The sequence below is a fragment of the Xyrauchen texanus genome, chromosome 25 (genome assembly GCF_025860055.1).
Source record: "Xyrauchen texanus isolate HMW12.3.18 chromosome 25, RBS_HiC_50CHRs, whole genome shotgun sequence".
Classification (NCBI taxonomy): Eukaryota; Metazoa; Chordata; class Actinopteri; order Cypriniformes; family Catostomidae; genus Xyrauchen; species Xyrauchen texanus.
The window spans coordinates 25,115,604-25,137,362 of NC_068300.1; the positions used below are offsets into that span (position 1 = coordinate 25,115,604).

Genomic DNA, 21,759 nt, shown 5'->3' on the forward strand with positions numbered 1-21,759 from the left:
GCAGCGTTCTGCTCGAGGGCACAAACCCGGCGGCTCACGTCCGCCGCGACTGCACTCAAACCTTCACCTGTTTCAGATTGTCGGTGCATCGCATGTTTCAAGACAGATACATCAGCATGTAGCTGCTCAACTTTCCGAAGAAGGCCACAGACGTCTATGTTGGAAAAAGTCACAGGTGGCAGCTCGTCCAAATAATATGATACAAATTTTGGTATATTGTCCCCACATTCATTAAGGACTTTAAGACAGCTCTTGATATTATTGGCGTCTTTCTGTGCCCCTTTGTGAGAGATATTCCGTTGAGTAGTGGAACAAAGTTCAAACAGCATTTTCTTTGAAGCCTCAATCCAATCTGATCCGAAGTGGTTTGCAGCTAAAAGTACTATTTCATCCTGACTTAAAGTTCTCATTTTTATCGAAAGGAAGTGTAAAAGTTCATCTTCAACTATAACTTTGCCATCAATGGTCTTATATATTTCTGGTTTAAGACGAGCTCTGGCAAACCCAGGAACACTTGTTGCAGTAACATCCGCCATCTTTTATACTTTTTACTCCAGTCCAATAGTTATTGATTAGCTAATTGTTACTTAACACAACTATAAAATGCTATTACATACTGATTAGTTAACACATCTTCCTTAGTAGTTAATAGTAGTGACTTAAGTGTTAATGAAGAATGACCTATTAGTTCTGCAGTAATTCCTTATTAGTTATGCATTTTGATGGCACTTTAAATTTAACTCTTTGGCTGAACTTAAAATGACCATGTAATCCCAATTTAAATACTTCAAGTAGAGGTAAACCTAACTAAATTGTCATGCTAAATGTACTTGTTTCCCAGTCGTAATTACAACTCGAGGGGTCGTGTGTACACTGTGTGTACATGTGTCTCCGAGTGGGAGACTTGTATTTACAATAATTCCAATAACAAATGAAGGCAGTATTAATCTCTTTCTGTTATAAACTGGCCAGGACATAGAATGCTAGCATGGTAATTGGAAACACTACTTTGATTAGTACAGCAATTACTTCATGAGTAAAGCAATATACAACAAACTAAACTTTAACCTTTCTTCAACCTAAGCTCAAGTAGGCTATTCACCATAATGATAACCCCCAAAACTAAACAGAAATTCTTCTAAATAACAAAACATTAAACACTAAGTCTCCCCTTTACATTCATCTCGCACAAGACACATTATATAACACTTCATTTTACAGTGCGGCTATTTGCACTTAATTAATCTGGTGGAAACACAAAAATTGAAGTCAAACAGCACCTATAGCGTTGCTGCAGTGTCATGGGGTGTAATGATAGTCTAGATGTGCATTTATTCATGCGGATGACCCAGGTTCAGTTCCATTTTTTTCCCATACTGTTTCCTCTTCCTGTCTCCACCATTAATATTTCCTTTAATACTACTTATAATGATAATAATACTAATAATAATAATAAATACAAATTCATATAACGGTTGATTTCCTCGCAGTGATTTGGTCACGGTGAAGACTGGGAAGTTAAGAGATGATCCGGAAAAATTAACCAGTTTTACTACATTAATATTGTTAATGTTAACCATGGTATTACTGTAGTAATATGGTGTTAATAGTTTAACTTTAAACTTTTAATTGTTTTAATTGTTTCACTATGGTTACATGGCTGTCAGGACAGTCATTAGTATTTGCGGAATTTCAACTTTGAAATCCAGGATTTTAGAGGATTAGAAACCGGTTAATTTGCACCTAGACATTTGAACCTGTCAAAAAGTATTTAATAAATGTAGCCTACTGCTTATGTACAGATTACTCGCGCGCACCATTGAATGAGGTTGGCTCTAGGGCACTCACCCAAAACCCGCGCGCCTGAGTTCGCCCATTTCCTCAGTGAGTAAATCCAGTCCCACTCTTCTCTCCACCGACAGATACAGGCTTCATAACCCGGGGGAGCATGTAAAGATACACTCTAAAACAAAGGCTCACCAACGAGAATATGTTTTAGGTGTTGGTTTTAGAGCGCGAAATTCAGAGCCCAATTACCAGTCACTAAAGAAGAATCGATTACTATCGGACGCAAGAGCGAACAGTCTGGAAATATTGCAACTCATTACAAGTAAGTAGATGTTTGTTTTGTTTTTCTAGTTATTAAGGCAGAGACACGTTTATTTTAGGTCATTGATATCAGATAGTTTAGTTCTTTGTCAAAGTGTGGGGTTTCCCCGGGGTTTTTCTTATTATTTGGATTTGAGTTTGACTTTGGTGAATCACCACCCCACCCCCTTTTGATAATTGAAATGCAGAACTTGTTTCCTATTCTGATAGCCTATGTAAAGCCTCAATTAAAGCTTTAATAAGCCATATAGGCGTTACAGACATAGTAACATTTCTTTCCAAAATATTTGGACCAGTAATGTCTAAAAATGTTTGAATGTCATTACACAGACAAAACATAAAAATATGTTATTTATATATATAAAAAGATATCAGATATATACATTTCAAACAAAATATTTGGTAAAAAGTACACACACACACACACACACACACACACACACACACACACACACACACACACACACACACACACACACACACACACACAGTATACTGTTCAAAATTAAGACAAATGTAGAGTACAGGGTAAAAGTCTCCTTTGATTTTGTTTTCTCCCAAAACACTAAATAGCAACAAAAAACACCAAAGTACCAAGTATCTATTTGTCACTATACACTGCAAAATGTAGGGCAGTGGTGGCTCAGTGGTTGAGGCTCAGGGTTACTGACCAGAAGGTCGGGGGTTCAAGCCCCAGCACCACCAAGATGCCACTGTTGGGCCCTTGAGCAAGGCCCTTAGCAGGTTGCTACGGGGGGATTGTCCCTGTAATAAGTGCACTGTAAGTCGCTTTGGATAAAAGCGTCTGCCAAATGCATAGATGTAAATGTAGCAAATTCATGTAGCTAATAAAAATCCCTGAAATTAACACATTTATTTTGAGACAAAATACTTATTTATCATTTTAAGTTTTGTTCAAGGCCATTAAATCACAAGTTGTTTAATAAATATAAATTAAGTGAAAGGATGGTATTTGGGGTAAAAAGCCCTCTCTGTTGCAGGGGCTAAGGGGCTCTATAAAACACATTGTTTTTCTTAAGGGGGTGGGGGGGTGATGTTGCATAAGGTATTGCCTAAGAACCACAATCTTGCTGGATTCAGAATGAGGCTCTCTTTGAATCACAATCAAGTTGTAATTCTTACATTTCCTTTTGCTTTTTCCTTAATTTATCCTTTTCATTTTTCCATTTCTTTTTGATATTTCCTTTAATATATCTGATGTGTCCTGTATTATTCTGTGTGTGTTTTTTTAGAGGGATAAATGAAGTTCTATTCCATTTCTATCTCACTTAAGACTGTAAACACATATACTGTGCAAGGGGGGTCCCCGCCAGATGTAATTGTTGAAATGGCCAATAAAGACCCATATCAGTTCTGATCTGTTCTGTACTGTTGCAAATTACCTTGATTGTTTGAATTCTCTAAAAATGTACATGTTCCAAAGCACAAGAGTTCAATGTTCTTCTCTTTTACCTTTTTATTTGAAACCGCGACCCTGCCCTGAGCCCTCGTGGCTTGATGATTGGTTCCTAGCTCTTAGCCACACCCCGCCCCTGTTCCATTCTTCCCAGAGATGAACGAGGAGCTCACGAAGTCGCGGGAGGCACCTTTTTCTGCCCAGACCAGACCTGTGAGCTTCTCCACTCTCACTACACTTGACGGTGGGGCGGCTATTCCCCAGGTGGACAAGGCAGTTGCGGTGCACTCCCGTCAAAGGCCTGTAAGTCCACGTCGTCCTTGGTGACCAAGGCTTACAGTGCACGCCATGGCCCTTCTGCAAGTGCACTAGGCCAAGATGCTGAAAGAGCTGCATGAGGGTAGTCCCGACCCGGGAGGGATGCAGGAGCTGACTTTGTGCAAGGTTAGGGAGGATGAGGAACAGGTTGTCCTGGTGGTGCCCTACTAGCCCACCCAGACTTGGTTCTTGGAGCTCACGCACCTCACGACAGCCCCTCCCAGTTCCCCTGAGGGACGACCGCCTCTCTCATCACCATCTTTGGGGTGGCTGTGGCTCAGGTGGTAGAGCGGGTTGGCTGCCAGTCGCAGGGTTGGAGGTTCAATTCCTGGCCCACACGACTCCACATGTCCTTGGGCAAGACACTGAACCCCAAGTTGCTCCCAATGGCAGGCTAGCACTTTTCCGCCATTGGTGTATGTGTGAATGTGTGTGTGAATGGGTGATTGGGATTCCGTGAGCTCCTCCTGACTGCGCTCATGTCCATCAAGAGAGTTGGGGACCTGCAGGTGTTCTCTGTCAGCAACACCTGCTTGGATTTCGGTCCAGTGTACTCTCGCATGATCTGGCCCCTGGATGGGATGTGGAAGACATAATAAGTGACACGAGGTGGTAGACACAATCACTCAGGCCAGGACTCCCTCTACGAGGCACCTTTATGCCTTGAAGTGGCATTTGTTTGCAAATTGGTGTTCTTCCTGAGATGAAGACCCCCAGAGATCTGCAGAGATCTGCAGTGATCAGTGCTTTCTTTCCTGCAGGAGAGGTTGGAGGGGCGGCTGTCCCCCTCCTCCTTGAAGGTGTATGTGTCCGCTATGGCAGCCCACCACGACGCGGTTGATGGTAAGTCCCTCGGGAAACATGACCTGATCATCAGGTTCCTTAGAGGTACGAGGAGGTTGAATCCTCCTAGGCCACACCTCATGTGTGGCCTAGGAGGCCATTGAAGACTGCCCTCCTGACTGCGCTCATATCCATCAAGAGAGTTGGGGACCAGCAGGTGTTCTCTGTCAGCAACACCTGCTTGGATGTCAGTCCAGGGTACTCTCGCATGATATTGAGACCCCGACCGGGCTATGTGCCCAAGATTTGGCCAATGAGAAGTTTGATGCCGGCCCAGTATGTGCGCTAGTATGCCCTGTACTGGGGTCGATGCTTAACATGTGCTGATTGCCCGTGGGTAACCCTGTTGTTGTTTACTTTATTTGTACCCGTAGGTAAATTTGTTTTACAGTGCAATGACATTCTATGGCATCCAATACAAAAAACACAAAACACAGGACACTACACTACACATAAGGACAGATAAATAAATACTCATAAACTTAGTGAAGTGCTCTCATAAAAGAAAGAAAGAAAGTGCTCTCAAGAGCATTTCATATGATCTTTTTAACGTCTTAAAATCATAAGACCCCTAGTACATATCTGAAAAACACCTCTACAATTTGTTAAGCATATCAATCGCATTTGTATACTGCTTTTATATCTTTTCGTTCTACACCTAGGGACTTTATACCTCCTCGCAGACGGTAATAACTGAAACTCATTTCGCAGAGGGTGAGAGTCATCATTTAAAATTGAAAGGGCCATCCTTTGTAATTGTTTGGCATATAGTGATGCCACTCCTGGTTTTGACTCGCCTATCAAACGGCCAGACCATTTTACTATCTGGTCTAGCTGATTTTTTGCCTTTAAGGATATATGACCGTACCATACTAAAATGGAAAATGACAAAACAGATTCTATAAAAGCATGATAAAACATCTTCATTATTGTTTTATCAAGATTGAATGCAGATAATCTCCTTAGGCAGTACAAACGCTGGTGCCCCTTTTTGTTCAGAGCCTCACAATTCTCTTCAAATTTTAGTTTCTCATCAATTATGGTCCCAAGGTATATGTATGATTGTACATACTCTATTTTTTGGCCTTTAATTAAAGTAGGATCACTTGGATGAGTACTTTTCCAAAAATCGATGAGCATATCTTTGGTCTTTAATATATTTAACTGTAAATAAGATTCATCACACCAGTTGACAAAATGCTCAATAATTGGACCATGTGAGGTCTCATTCTCCTTAAGTATTCTCCTGTGTGATGTATTTTACACATTACGGTTTCCCTGTTTGCAAATCGGCGTCTTCCTTGGGCAGAGATCCCTCTGCCACCGGTCGCCGTGTTTGTAGAGCTCCTCCCCTCCGGGTAGGACCTACCAGGGGGACTTCTTCCAGATGCGATACTCCCGGTCGGTAAATCCATGTGAGGTATTCTCCACACGTTACCTCCCCTTCAGGCAGGATGTGGTCTCTGTGGTGTCTTTCCCCTTGGGAAAGGACATCCCCCCCAATGTGGACGCATATGGGCCAGCTGAATAATTTTCCATTTTTATGGGAGAGAATTAAGAAGATAAAAGGCCATGGCTGGAGCGGCCTGTCCCCACTATGAGTCCGTCTTGTCCCTGGGGTACGAGAGGCCATACGACACTCGTGGGGTGTTGGGAAGTTTATGTGGTGACCGGGTGCACTTGCTATGAGGTACGCAGTGGTCTGCCTGAACCTGCACCACCAGTCCATGTAACACAGTTCAGCTGGTTGTGGCGTTTTGTATAGTGTCACTAAATTGACACAACGTCGAGTGAGTGACAGATAGGGAACATCTTGGTTACTGTTGTAACCTCTGTTTCCTAATGGAGGGAACGAGACATTGTGTCCCTCTTGCCACAATGCTAAGCTACCCACTGAAATGGCTGGGACCTTGTCTCGGCTCCTCAGCGCAAAATCTTAATGAGTGGTTGCGAGCCAGCTCCTTTTATACACATATGTCTGGGGGAGTGGCTTGCAAATTCCACTCACCAATTCCCATCGGCCTTTTCTCAAAGATTAGAGGTGTTTGGGGCTCCCAAGTGCGACCCCTAGTGTCACTACATCGCCACAACATCTCGTTTCCTCCATCAGGGAACGGAGGTTACGACAGTAACCAAGATGATTTTATGACTTAGAGGCTTTGTCCTATGCATTGATTAGTCCCTAATGCTATGCAGGTGCGTGTAATCAGAACTCAGGGGAGAGTGAACGCTGTGTCGGCAGTGAGGGAGAAAGAGAGAGAGACCAGTGGATCCGTGACAAAAGGTGCACGATTGAGATATACAGTATTACAATATATTACTATTATAATATTATTAGTATTATTATCATTTGTTTACAATAACGCTATACAGTTATATTGAAATAATGTGTAGTTACAGGTTTGTGTTTCTTTAAATATTAAAGAGCATACCCAATTAGTTCTACGCAATAATGTAAAAATATTCTAAACTGATTATGCAAAGAAACAACACTGGTATCGGCTCGGGATCGGTATCGGCTGATACTGAGATTTCCAATATTGGAATCGGATCGGAAGAGAAAAAATGGTATCAGTGCATCCCTAGTAAATACCTAGTTTTTAGGGACAAATAACAGTCAAGCTAGCAGATATTTCCTGCCAAGTGCATGGAACCCAGACCATTGTTTAAGTTTGAGCCTCACTTGAAAAAAGTTTTTTTATCCATGGCCTTTCCAACTAATGCTGCAAACCACAGATTCACCAGAGTCAAGTGAGTTCACTTGCTCCCATAGTTAAAGTTCAGTAAACCAAACAACTTCCTCCTCCCATCTTTGGTATGTCAGTTAGAGACATACCAGAATTTAACTACAGTCAGCTCTTAATGAGCATATTACAAAAGATAAAAAGAGCATTTTTAATTACCAGGAAATTGTCCTCTTGAAGTATAGAAGATAAATATTTTGTAATAACTGACAAATAAACAAAGCAAATTCATCAGAAGATAAATGAAAACAATAAATCAATACATAATACAAACTATACAGAGTATAAAATAAATAAAGCAACCTAGGTTAAAGTTCACATACAGCTACCGAAACACAGCAGCTGTTGCACATTCTGTCTAAAGTGTTTACAAATGTTAAAATATTTGTAATTAAATCAATTAAAACTGGTACAGAGATGTGATATAATTGTCCAATTTCAGTGTATTCTGCGATCATTAAGAGCAGCAAATGGGAATTAATGTTGTTTTGTAAGAGCCAACTCGTATTACATCTTACTATTAGACCATCTGGTTAATTTACAAAAATTATTACAAGTGTGTCATGAGACTATGCTCATTCTTGCCTAATTTGCATCTTGAAAGGGTATTTAACAAATGTATTGCTTCTTGTCTTCTAGTTCGATTATAGCAATTTCTTGTGAATCAAAGCTCTATACAGTTTGCTTGATAGAAAATCAAGAAATTCTGAGATTTTCATGGAGCACTCTTCATACACTTTTCAAATGTTTCTTGTGATGTTCTTTCACAGATGCTTTATCTCCTTTCTCAGTTATACTGCAGCTCACAGTTTAACCCAGCACATATGGCATGGCTTTTACTGTTCGCTTTCTAGGCTTATTGCCATGGTGTGAATAAGATACAAACAAAGACTTAAACATACAATAAGCATATACCTCACAATGTGGAGGGAAATTCCTCCTTTGACTAATGTGTTATTGTTGTGTTTTATTATTATTATTATTATTACGGTAATCATGTCAAACATGCTCAAGTGTTTTGAGAGAGTTCTTTGTAGCTGCTCGTCTATGTAGGCATTATTTTTTCCCCTCTCATTTCTGGGGAGGAGTCTGCAGTGTTCTCTATTATTAAAATCTGACATTTATACTACATCCACATGAGTCTGGATACATTTGAAAAACGCTCCCACACTGCCATTTTTAAATATTTTCCCATTTTCAGAACACTTAAATCTCCTTAAATTGTCCTTGTGTTCCACCGCCGGACAGCAATTCTGAGTAAACATCCTGTTGCCTTTGAAGGAACGCAGTGTGAAGGTTGAAAACATTTACATTTATCTTTAACAATGCTATCAAAGTGAATATCAGGCACAACAACACTGTTACATCTGCCATCTTGCTTGTTTTGGGTTGAATGTATCACATGACTGTGTCAAATGACAACAGATAAATCATCGTTTTGGAATACCTCTATTTTCCCTGTTGGCATTACAATGCAAAAACAGAGTTTAAAAGTTTATCCACTTGTGATAAACTTGTGAGTGGTTTCGAAAAGCTCCTTTTTTGCTGGATAAAAATGTTGTGTCAGTGTGGGAGGAAGATCAAAACGTAGCAAAATTAATGCGTTTTAAACAATAAAAAATATAATAGTGTGGATGTAGCCTTAGTTAATTATTGTTTGTCTTTGTCAGAAACCCCAGACTAGGTGGAGACTGAAAGAGTAATTAATTGTTTTAATGAGAAAAGACATGTATCAGTTGCTTCAGATCTAAATACTATACAGAACTGATCATAAGCTTATTAGCTTGAAAGACACTAAAGCTGTCATTTAAGTAATTTATTCATGCTATCAGTGTTATATTGGGTTAGGGAAAATTAATTACACGTGGAGTCACTCCAATATACACTCACTGAGCACTTTATTAGGGAACTATGGTTGATGTTGTCCTCTGCTGTTGTAGCCCATCCACCTCAAGGTTCGACCAGTTGTGCATTCTACTTTAGAGATGCTATTCTACTCACTACAATTATACAGAGTGGTTATCTGAGTTACTGTAGCTTTTCTGTGAGCTCAAACCAGTCTTGCCATTCACAGTTGACCTCTCACATCAACAAAGCATTTCCATCTGCAGAACTGTCGCTCACTGAATGTTTTTTATTTTTGGCATCATTCTAAGTAAACACTAGAGACTGTTGTGCATGGAAATCCTTGGAGATCAGCAGTTACAGAAATACTCAAACAGCCTTTTTGGCACCAACAGTCATGCCACAGTTGAAATCACTGAGAGGGCCGCTGGAGGGCTGGGAGGTAAATCCTTTGTTTCCTTTTCTCTTTTGTTCACCGCACCCCGAAAAGGCTGCGGTACCCACATTCTCAAAAAGAGACCAGTTTCCTCACTCCTTGGGTCATGTAATCGGTGTCCACAGCCGCCATTGTCACGGCCACTGAAAACTTAGCACCTGCAGTCAGGACCCTGCGAACACGGCCTCCCTGCCTTTGCGTGCCAGATGCATGGTTAACGCTTTCCAATCTGTTACGGTGGCTATCGTGGCCATCTGATTCAGCTACGTGATTCAGTTCGCCAGGTGCCTGAGTGCAGTGATCGCAGCCTTTCTTCGCAAGGACGCGATAGATCCTGTCCCTCCAGCCGAGATACTGGTCAGGACCGCGACTTGTTTGGCACTTCAACTGCCTAGAGTTGCTGACTAAACTACTCGCCCTGCGGAGGCTATGGCAATGCTTAGTGGAGAGTGGAAACTCCACCCCCAGGTGGTCCAGCTGATTTGGAGTCGATTCTGCAAAGCAAAGTAGACCTGGTAGCTTCCCGGGAATCCTCCCACTGCCCACTCTGGTATTCCCTGACGGGAGCAACCCTCAGGACAGTCATGCTGGTACATAGCTGGCCCCGGGTGCTGCAGAAATACGCATTCCCCCCAGTGAGTCTTCTTGCACAGACCTTGTGCAAAATCAGGGAGGACAAGGAACAAGTCACCCTCATGGCCCCATACTGGACCACCCAGACTTGGTTCTCGGACCTCACGCTACTCACGAAAGCACCTCCCTGGCAGATTCCTCTGAGGAAGGACCTTCTTTCTCAGGGATGGGACACAATCTGGCACCCACACCCAGACCTCTGGAACCTCCACATCTGGCCCTTGGACGGGACGCAGAAGATCTAAGTGGCCTACTACCAGCAGCCGTAGATACAATCACTCAAGCCAGAGCTCCCTCTACCAGGCAGCTTTATGCCCTGAAGTGGCGTTTGTTCACGAATTGGTGTTCTTCCCGAGCCGAAGACCCCCAGAGATGCACAGTCGGGTCAGTGCTTTCCTTCCTGCAGGACAGGCTGGAGGGGCGGCTGTCCCCCTCCACCTTGAAGGTATACGTAGCCGCTGTAGCCGCACACCATGACGCAGTGGATGGTAAGTCCCTAGGGAAACACAACCTGATCATCAGGTTCCTCTGTGGTGCCCGGAGGCTGAATCCTCCCAGGTCATGCCTCTTCCCCCTTGGGATCTCTCAGTGGTCCTCTTGGGCCTTTGGAGAGCCCCATTTGAGCCACTAGAGTCAGTCGAGCTGAAAGCTCTCTCCTTAAAGATGGCCCTCCTGATTGCGCTCACCTCCATCAAGAGCGTCGGGGAACTGCAAGCTTTCTCTGTCAGTGACTCTTGCCTAGAGTTCGGTTCAGTCAGATTCTCACATGATCCTGAGACCCCGACCCTCCCCTTTCTTGGTGGGACCTTCCACCGCACCTCATCCATGTGTGGCTGCTGAGCCCATGTGTCGTATTGCCACATGTTGACCTTCCCTTTTGGGCAGGATGTGATCTCTGTGGGGTCTTATCCCACTGAAAAAATAGGAAAGGAAAAGAACACCTTCACCGATGCGTATGATAGCTTTTAGATGGAGAGAAAACATAGAGAGAAAAGGCCGCAGCTGGCACGGCCTGTTCCCAAGCTAGTTATGTCGCTTCCTCCGCTCAGGGATGTGGGAAACTACCTGACATCTTTTGGGGCGTTGGGGGAGATTATGTGCAGTCTGATGCACCTGCTATTATGCACGCAGCAGCCTGCTTGCACCTGCATCAGCAGTTCACGTAACACGTTTCAGCTGTTGTGGCGTTTTCTATAGGGACCCCTAGTGTCACTACATCGACACAACATTGAGTGAGTGACAGAAGGGGAACATCTTGGTTACTATCGTAACCTCTGTTCCCTGATGGAGGGAACGAGACGTTGTGTCCCTCTTGCCACAACACTGTACTAGCCGCTGAAATGACCGGACCTTGTCTCAGCTCCTCAGCACAAAACCTGAATGGAATCGCATTCAAGCTCTTTTTATACCCGTATGTCTGGTTGAGTGGTATGCAAATATGGCCTTTTCTCAAAGAATGGGAGGTGTTCTGGGCTCTCAAGAGTGACCCTTAGTGTCACTACATCGACACAACGTCTCATTCCCTCCATCAGGGAATGGAGGTTACGACCTCTCTCCTGTTCTCTCTCTCTCTCTCCTAATTTCTCTTACACTCTCTCTCTTACTGTCTCAGGAACACATAATTCTAAGGCTAACATGGCTGGTAACAGTTTAAGTGATAGAAATAGCTGTATCCGTTCTTCATAGAGGAGTATGTGCTGTCTAATTACCAGAAGAAGCAGTTGTTATGTTAAGCCAAGCCATTCCTACACGGTCGCTACACGAGATAGATGTCAGAGTGCACAGGGTTATTTCATGAGCATCAGATTGTCCACTGATGCATTTGGCTCAAGCTGTGGGTTAGGATTATCTTTGTCTCAGTTTATGTCTGTCTGACTTTAGTTTGTTTCCCTTCTCTTTGTGTGGATGTCAACAGGATCAGCTGTACTGTGGCTTTTGCTTATTGAGGCACCTTGTTTTGTTGAGCAGCTGCTAATTAAAGAGTTGCTTCTTGAATGTGCTGAGCACAACAGTATTCTATCTCATAAAAACTGCACATATACTTAAGCATATTATGGTGCTTGTGTTCATAAATAACGCATATAGTTTGCAGACTTTTGCATGGAGAGTGCCCTCGGCCATCTCTCCTTGCATTCCTCTGGCCAGTCCAAACCCGGTCTTTTTTTGGGGAGCACTGTATAATTTTGTCACTATTTTTACAAATGGATACAGACTGTATACTGCGTTTTCCCTTTTTGCTTTTATTCCAGGTCAGCAGCATAAAAGATGGCCATTGCTTTCCCACATGTTTGATTTAAAGTAATAGACGTGCAGAAAATGTGCAAGCAACACACATTAGTTGTTGGCATATCAGGATGGATGATAATTTAGGCTCTAATGCCTACCTTTGGAAATGCTACTGCACAACTGATAGATTCGCCATGTATGGGCAGTTCTAGAAACTGTCAGCTAGCGTGACAAATGTTTTATGTATATGTCTCTTTGTGAGTCCATTTCAGCGATCTGTCTATTGCTCCAGCCACTGATGGCAAGTCTGAATGTTCTGAGAAGATGATTTAGCAGTAGTCAAGAGTTATGGCAAAAGCATCCATGCTCATTATTCAGTTAATGACACTGAAGATTTCTAGATATGCCCCTCAACTCATTTGCCCTCCCTGAAAGACAAAAAACGTTAGAGTACACATTATTAAACTTAGAAATTAATTTAAAAAAAAGATCTGTATTAGAGGTCTTGGGTTGTTGGCAAACATGATTACATGGGAAGTCAACATGTTGCTACCAGATGTTACTGACAAGCAGCATCTCCCATCAGATATTTTTACATCAATTCAAATGTGTTTATTTTTTCCTGTGGTTCTGCTGATAGCAGGTTACATGACCAACCTCAGAGACATGGTGTAACAGGCAAACGGACAGGCAAGGAGGAGGTGGGAACCGGCTGAACAATCAACATAAACTTTTAATGCATAAATTAACTTAAACAATGAACTTAAACAAACATAAACAGACACACATGCGTCTCTCTCTCTCTCCAACTGGCACCTCCGGCTGCCCCTTATCTCACTCTCCCACTGATCGGCTGATCCAGCGCTGGCCTATCTCCATCATGGCCTGGCCATGCCCTCATCCTCATCACACATGGGTTCTGGACAGTTAGGTTTAGGGTTGGGGTTCAAACACAGCCCCCTACGTTGCGAGTAAATCACTCACATATGTGACTACATTTCATGCTATGCAACAAAATATGTCAGTATATAATAGCCACTGGCTAGTATATATTCATACTTCAATCGCCTGTGATTGACTTGTGCAGTGGCAAAGCACAGAGATCCCTTTAATGAATAAGAAGCTAGCGATTAAGGCCACGTCCACACCAATACGTTTTCATTTGAAAATGCTTTTTATTCTCTACTATTTGGCCTTCCATTCATTCATTCAGAAAGAGCGTTTTTGACCACAAAACATTTCAAAAACGCTCTCCCAAGTGATATATTTGAAAATGCCATCTTCGCGCTGTAGTGTGGAAAGGGAACACGAGGATTTCTGAAAACGCGGCCCTTGTTGTAGCGGCATGTTGTGCCTGCTAACAGAAATGTACTAGCCAATGGTGATTCTTTTTCCAACGTGTCCATATAACTCATTTTTTGCACTACTCTGTGGACATTTCACCTGGAAACTCAAGCAGGTTTTACTGCAGCTCGGAGTAACTCCAGAAGTGGGCGGGGTTATTCCAGAAAGGGGTTGGACCAACTCCAAAAGGGGGCGCCACTTCCACAAGCTGAAATAAATAAAATAAAAACGTGTTAATTTGATTTTTCAGTTTGGGATTTTTCCTTTTTAATCCAAATGCTGCTGACACTTTTCTTTGAAGATTATTTTCAAGAAAGAAAGCACACGAGGATCCACAATAAGCAATACAAATAGAGTAGATGACATAAAATCATGCAAGTAAGATGATAATGATTTTTAATCAATTAAAACCTTTTCTGTTCACTTTGTAAATAAAGAAGCTGATTGTTCACAACTTAATGAGCTGATTTGTGTGTTCATCCTACAGCGAGAACAAAGTAGTTTCTTTTCACTGGATTCAACCATTAAATTGCATTACATTTTAGTTGTTAAAACACTTAAGAACTGATGAAGCACTGTCCATCACCGCCATATTTGTAGCTTCTTACATTTCACAACTGTAGTTTTGAAGCAAACTTTCCGTCGAGCAATGAAGCAAGGGATTTTGGGCAATATTAGCTGAAAAAGCATGAAAATTAAAATTCTCTTTTATTCACCTTCATGCCATCTGTCTATGAATTTCATTCTTCAGAACACAAATTAAGATTCTTTAGGTCCATTCAATGTAAGTGAAGGGGTGCCACAATTTTGACGCTAAAAAAATAACATAAAAGCAGTATAAAAGTATACAAACAACTCCAGTGGTTTAATGACTTCAGAATTGATATGACAGGTGTGGGTGAGAAACAGATCAATATTTAAGTCCATTTTTGCTAGAAAATCTTCTCTCTCCCCAGTAGGTGGAGATATACATGAAGAATGTGAATAAAAAAAAACACAAGAAGAACAATATTAAATTTAAAGTGGAGATTAACTGAGCAGGGAGGAGAATTAATAGTAAAAAAAGGAATTAAATATTGATCTGTTTTTCACCACATCTATCATATCGCTTCTGAAGACATGGATTAAATCACTGGAGGGACATGGATTAGACTAATTTTAAGATGATTAATGTTCAATATTTTAGCACAGATTCACTTGCATTGTGTGGACCAAAAGAGCTGAGAAATTCTTCTAAAAATCTTAATTTGTGTTCTGAAGAAAGGAAGTCATACACATCCAGCATAGCATGAGGGTGTGTAAATGATGAGTAAATGTTCATTTTGGGGTGAATTATTCCTTTTTAAGCGTGATGTAGCCCCTATTCCAAAGAACTTTTCCTATGCCTGCTCTACCTCATCTATTGTAATCCTGCTTATTTAGCATTTTTTTGCATTCCTTGCATTGTTTAAACATGTTTTATGCACAACAATAACACTCTGTCAGCATTCAGGGATATTTAGACCCTACACATAAACTGATTTTAATGTAATTGTTTCATACATTACAATTTAAAGTCAAGTCAAGTCAAGTCAAGTGGTTTTTATTGTCGTTTCAACCATATACAGTTAGTACAGTACACAGCAAAACGAGACAACGTTCCTCCAGGACCATGGTGCTACATAAAAACAACAAAGGACCAACACAAGACCACATGAGACAACACAACGAAATAAAATACCTATATAAAAAAACCTACATATACCTATATAAAGTGCACGTGCAAACATGTGCAAAAAGTACAGGACAGTACAACAAATTACTGACAATGAACAGGACAATAGACAGTGCAGCGCCGACCAGTACTCAGTAGTGCAAAAAGATGACAGTTTCTAAAAATGTAAACATAACATACTATGAGATAATGTTCTATGCACATAGCAGTTATTGAGGTAGCAGACAGTTATAAAGTGACAGTAATTAAAGTGCAACTCAGGACACGTGTGTGTCAAACCAGTCTCTGAGTATTGAGGAGTCTGATGGCTTGGGGAAGAAGCTGTTACACAGTCTGGCCGTGAGGGCCCGAATGCTTCGGTACCTCTTGCCAGACGGGAGGAGGGTAAAGAGTTTGTGTGAGGGGTGTGTGGGGTCGTCCACAATGCTGGTTGCTTTGCGGATACAGTGTTTTTTGTAAATGTCTTTGATGGAGGGAAGAGAGACCCCAATGATCTTCTCAGCTGTCCTCACTATCCTCTGCAATGCTTTGCGGTCCGAAACGGTGCAAGTCCCAAACCAGGCAGTGATGCAGCTGCTCAGGATGCTCTCAATAGTCCCTCTATAGAATGTAATGAGGATGGGGGTTGGGAGATGTGCTTTCCTCAGCCTTCGAAGAAAGTAGAGACGCTGCTGGGCTTTCTTGGTGATAGAGCAGGTGTTGAGGGACCAGGTGAGGTTCTCCGCCAAGTGAACACCAAGGAATTTGGTGCTTTTGACGATCTCCAGAGAGGAGCCGTCGATGTTCAGCGGAGTGTGTTCACCTTGTGCTCTCCTAAAGTCAACAACCATCTCTTTTGTTTTGTCGACATTCAGGGACAGGTTGTTGGCTCTACACCAGTTCGTCAGCCGCTGCACCTCCTCTCTGTATGCTGACTCATCGTTCTTGCTGATGAGACCCACCACGGTCGTGTCATCGGCGAACTTGATGATGTGATTCGAGCTGTGCATTGCTGCACAGTCTTGAGTCAGCAGAGTGAACAGCAGTGGACTGAGCACACAGCCCTGGGGGGGCCCTAGTGCTCAGTGTGGTGGTGGTGGAGATGCTGTTCCCGATCCGGACTGACTGAGGTCTCCCAGTCAGGAAGTCCAGGATCCAGTTGCAGAGGGAGGTGTCCAGGCCCAGCAGGTTCAGCTTTCCAATCAGGTGCTGGGGAATGATTGTGTTGAATGCTGAGCTGAAATCTATGAACAGCATTCGAACGTATGAGTCCTTATTGTCTAGGTGGGTGAGGGCCAGATGGAGGGTTGTGGTGATGGCATCGTCCGTTGAACGGTTTGAACGATCACGCAAACTGCAGTGGGTCTAGTGAGGGGGCAGCTGGGTCTTAATCTGCCTCATGACGAGCCTCTCGAAGCACTTCATGATGATGGGTGTAAGTGCGACGGGACGGTAGTCGTTGAGGCAGGACACTGAAGACTTCTTTGGCATGGGGATGATGGTGGTGGCCTTGAAGCACGTTGGAACGACGGCGCTGCTCAGAGAGATGTTGAAGATGTCGGTAAGAACATCTGCTAGCTGGTCTGCACATCCTCTGAGCACTCTGTCAGGAATGTTGTCTGGTCCAGCAGCCTTCCGTGGGTTGACTCTACGTAGAGTTTTCCTCACATCTGCCGTGGTAAGACAGAGCACCTGGTCGTTGGGAGGAGGGGTGGACTTCCTCGCCATCACGTCGTTCTGCACTTCAAACCGAGCGTAGAAGTCGTTCAGCGCATCTGGAAGGGAGGCATCTTTGTCACAGGCAACTGATGTTGTCCTGTAGTTGGTGATGGCCTGGATGCCCTGCCACATGCGCCGCGTGTCACCGCTGTCCTGGAAGTGACTGTGGATTCTCTGGGCATGTGCGCGCTTTGCCTCTCTGATTGCCCGTGACAGTTTGGCCCTAGCTGTTCTTAGGGCTGCCTTATCGCCTGCTCTGAAGGCGGAGTCTCGGGACCTCAGCAGCGTGCAGTGGTGATCAGTGTATTGAAAATAACTTTTTCATCTTTTCATTTCTGTTATCATGTCTCCCTTTTATTTTTTGAATCAGTTTCATGTAGTGTTTATCGTAGATAAGTGATGTATTTTAAAATTTGGCATACAGTGTTCATTATAATGGGGCGTAGGTTTTGCAACTCGGTACTCAATTCACACAATTTAAATGAGCTACTCTTTTACTCTTACTTGAGTAGTTTTTACGACAGCTACTTTTACTCTACTGACACTAATTTTTTGGGAAGTAACAGTACTTCTACTTGAGTATGATTTTTCAGTACTCTTTCCTCCCCTGTTTAGGACAGATAGTATGAACCTTGAGATGCAGATCAGTCTTTTATCCAAATCAAAACATTAGTTGTTTGTAGTCTGAACAATAAAGAGAGACATGAAACCAAATTTTATATAAACATATGGTTTGAAATCACTTTTGAAAACATTCAGATCAGATTTTAATTACTGTAGTTTTTCTGTCATTCAGGATGCAGTGTTTATATAACATCATAAAGAGCGGAGTGTCTATTGCTTTGTCTGAATTCACTCATTTATGTTCACATATGCAATTCATTATGTGGTTTCATACACAGCATATGCATGAATCTGTAAATACTGTCTGTTAAGTGAATACAGCCTCTGCATATTGTCATGGCATCATCAAATCATGACTCTGGTGTTGTTGAAGACACCTATTTGAATGTGACAGTAAAGAGTAATGGGATTGTAATGGAGAAGACATAGAATTTGTACACTGCATGCTTCTCTCTGGAAAATATCAATTAAGTTCCTCCAAGAGGAAATTTCAAGGGGCATCTCAAACTGATATCCTCTGACCATCTGGCTTCTCTCACACATCCACACTTTTCTTAGTAGCATGTATAGAACAACATTAATTTCAATACAGTAACAATGTGGCAGCTCATGGTGGAGTCGCATGAAAACGTATCGGTTACCTAACGTAACCTCGGTTCTCTCTAGATGAGGGAACGAGTATTGCGTAAGCTAGCTTACACTACGGGAAAGATTCATCTTTTCTGAGATATTGAAGCCAAAAAATTATCCTTAATTTTTGTATCCATTGTCAACGCAGTGCTGCAGCTGCAGACCTTGAGCGGGCTAGCTAGCGAGCTCATAGGTTGCTCTGCGGCAACTGCTGCAGCCTATAGACGAGCTTGAGCGAACTCGCATCCAATGAGAGGCGTCCGCGCGCTCACTGCAACAAAGCCCGCCAAAATGGGCGTGACTAGAGTGCATATAAGCGTAGTTCGTAGGCTGGAACCCTGGTTTTCATTGACTGAAGCGAAAAGTCGCCGTGGCGCGAAGCACGGCCGGCTACGCAATACTCGTTCCCTCATCTAGAGAGAACCGAGGTTACGTTAGGTAACCGATACGTTCTCTTACGAGAGGTTCTCTCGTATTGCGTAAGCTAGCTTACGCTACGGGAACCCACTGTCAATGCCGTGCGCGCCAAGCATCCACTGTATGAGCCCCAGGGAATTAAGGGGGGACCCGGGGGAGCCCTTATGAGTGGGGAAATAATATTTGGCTGGCAAGAATGCGGGTCATTGATTGTGTAATACATAAGCACATAGTGGGAAGGGAATGACAGAGCGGCGGTGCCGGTCTGTGTGGAATGTGTCCCATCAGTGCAGCTCACCAGGGGAGCTGTAGCGTATTAAACCGCTAGTAGTTTTGCCTGCAGAGCGGGCACTTCCATATTGTAAAATTTGACAAAGGTGGAGGGGGAAGTCCATCCCGCTGCCACACATATGTCGTGAATGGAAATCCCACTGGACCATGCCCACGAGGATGCCATGCCTCTAGTGGAGTGAGCCCTAATGCCCAACGGGCATGGCAGGTCTTTTGACGCGTATGCAGCAGCAATAGCGTCCACTATCCATCTAGATAGTGTCTGTTTCGAGGCGGCAAGACCTTTGGTGCGCCCTCCGAACGAAACGAAAAGCTGCTCAGAGCGTCTGAAAGCGGCGGAGCGCGCAGTATACAATCTCAGTGCTCTGACCGGGCAAAGGAGATTGGCGTCGCGTTCAGCTATCGGATGCTGGCAGCGCCGATAGGGAAATGACCTGTGCTCTGAAAGGAGTACCGATCACCTTGGGAACATAGCCGTGTCTAGGCTTTAAAATGACCTTGGAGTCACTTGGTCCAAACTCAAGACACGCAGCGCTGACAGACAGCGCGTGAAGGTCTCCCACACGTTTGACTGATGACAGGGCAGTCAGAAAAACGGTTTTGAGTGAAAGGTATTTCAAATCCACGGATTGAAGTGGTTCGAAAGGGGGGGCTTTCATAGTTTCGGGAACTATAGAAAGATCCCAGATAGGAACCGATGGGGGGCGCGGAGGGGTTCATCCTTCTAGCTCCCCTGAGGAAGCGGATGACCAGCTCGTTTTTACCCCATGACTGGCCGTGCAGGGGTTCAGCGAACGCCGCAATGGCCGCCCCATACGCTTTGAGCGTGGATGGGGATCTGCCCTTATCCAGCAGCTCTTGTAGAAATACGAGCAGCGACGACACCCCACATGTCCGCGGGTCCAGGTCTCGGTCGGTGCACCATTTTGAGAACACAGACCATTTTGACGCATAGAGTCTTCTCGTGGAAGGGGCTCTAGCATGTATGATGGTGTTTATTACTCCTTCTGGCAGAGCGACGGGTAGTCGTTGATCACCCACGCATGCAGCGCCCAGCTCTTTGGGTGGGGATGCCAGATTGTGCCGCGAGCTTGAGAGAGGAAATCTGCTCTCACTGGGATGGGCCACGGCGCTGTCAGTGACAGCTGCGTAAGCTCCGGGAACCATGTCTGATTCTCCCAACGTGGGGCTATGAGGAGCACCGAGTGACACGCTTCCCTGATCCTCTGCATTACCTGTGGCAATAGCGAGACGGGAGGGAAGGCGTGAAGCGGGCGTCTGGGCCAGTCCTGGGCCAGCGCGTCCTCGCTTCGAGAAAAATATTGGGCAGTGAGAGTTCTCTTTGGACGCAAAGAGGTCTATCTCCGCTCTGCCGAATAGGTGCCATAACGTCTGGACTGTTTGAGCGTGCAGGGACCATTCCCCTGGGGAATATTGTCTCTGGACAGTCTGTCCGGGCCGTCGTTCAGGTGGCCTGGCACGCGCGTCGCCCTCAGCGAGCGCAGGTGGCACTGGGACCAACTCAGTATGCGTTTCGGTCAGATGGAAGAGGTTCCTGGATCTGACACCACCCTGACGGTTTAGGTAGGATACCACAGATCTGTTGTCCGAACGGACCAGGACGTGGTGACCCTGAATGACCGGGAGAAAGCGCACGAGCGCGTACTCGACCGCTATCATTTCCAGACAATTTATGTGAAGGAGCTTTTCCTGAACTGACCATAGGCCAAAAACCGGAGAGCCCTCGCAGACCGCGCCCCAACCCGTGTTGGACGCGTCTGTCGAGATGACTTTTCGGCGAGATACAGCTCCCATTGTCACTCCCCGCTGATACCATTCGGCCACTGTCCAGGGCTGCAGAGCTGAAATACATGTCTGAGTCACCTTGATGGGCTGGCGGCCTGTGGCCCAAGCCCGGCGAGACGCGCGGTGTTTAGCCAATGCTGAAGCGGGCGCATGTGCAGTAAACCCAGCTGAAGTACTGCTGCGGCTGAGGCCATGTAGCCTAGCACTCTCTGAAATTTCTTCAGAGGTGTGAGGCTGTTCATCTGAAATGACACGGCTAGTCGCTGCACACGGCGCCGCTGTGTAGATAAGCGAGCCGTCATTGCCACTGAGTCTAGTTCTATTCCAAGGAAGGAAATTGCCTGACTGGGCTGTAGTGAGCTCTTGGTCCAATTGACTGCAAGGCCCAAACTGTTCAGATGACTGAGGAGAACTGTCCTGTGAGACAGAAGCTCCGTATGTGATTGTGCCAAAATCAGCCAATCGTCCAAATAGTTCAGAATTCGCAAACCCTGACTCCGCAGGGGTGCGAGCGCCAGCGTCCATGCACTTCGTGAAAGTACGGGTGCTAAGGACAGGCCGAACGGAAGGACGGTGTATTGATAAACCTGGCCGTCAGGCGAATCTCAAGAATGGCCTGTGAAGGGGATTTATCTGAATCTGAAAGTATGCATTTTTCAGATCG

The 21,759-nt window shown here is 44.1% G+C and overlaps 1 protein-coding gene across 1 annotated transcript in view; it reads left to right on the top strand.

Annotated features, from left to right (window-relative positions):
• The first annotated feature begins 1,863 nt into the window (after positions 1-1,863).
• The window catches only part of bgnb (biglycan b), a 41,093-nt gene continuing 21,197 nt past the window's right edge, over positions 1,864-21,759 (top strand). The window contains exon 1 of the mRNA XM_052090959.1: positions 1,864-2,110. The gene's annotated coding sequence lies outside the window, so the exon portion shown is untranslated. The remainder of the gene's footprint in view (positions 2,111-21,759) is intronic.